Raw genomic sequence first — 276 nt, forward strand, 5'->3', positions numbered from 1 at the left:
GCTCCGATGGCCTCGGTCACATCCCCCGTCACCTCCGAGGGGTTCGGGGTGGAAAATCCCAGCAAACACCCCCACCCCACCCCCACTATTCCTAGGGCTGGATCTCAATGGGGGGGCTGGGACCCCCCAAATGGGCTGCTTCACTCCCTCCCTGCGACTCCAGATCGGGGGGGACATGGGTGGGCACCCTGGGGGGGTGTGCCCTCCTCTCTGGGTGACTTGGGGCCTCTCTGGCCCCCACTTCTGGCTCAGTGAACCCCATGGGGGGGGGGGGGC

Source organism: Egretta garzetta, unplaced genomic scaffold (genome assembly GCF_000687185.1).
Source record: "Egretta garzetta isolate BGI_Z169 unplaced genomic scaffold, ASM68718v1 scaffold581, whole genome shotgun sequence".
Taxonomy (NCBI): domain Eukaryota; kingdom Metazoa; phylum Chordata; class Aves; order Pelecaniformes; family Ardeidae; genus Egretta; species Egretta garzetta.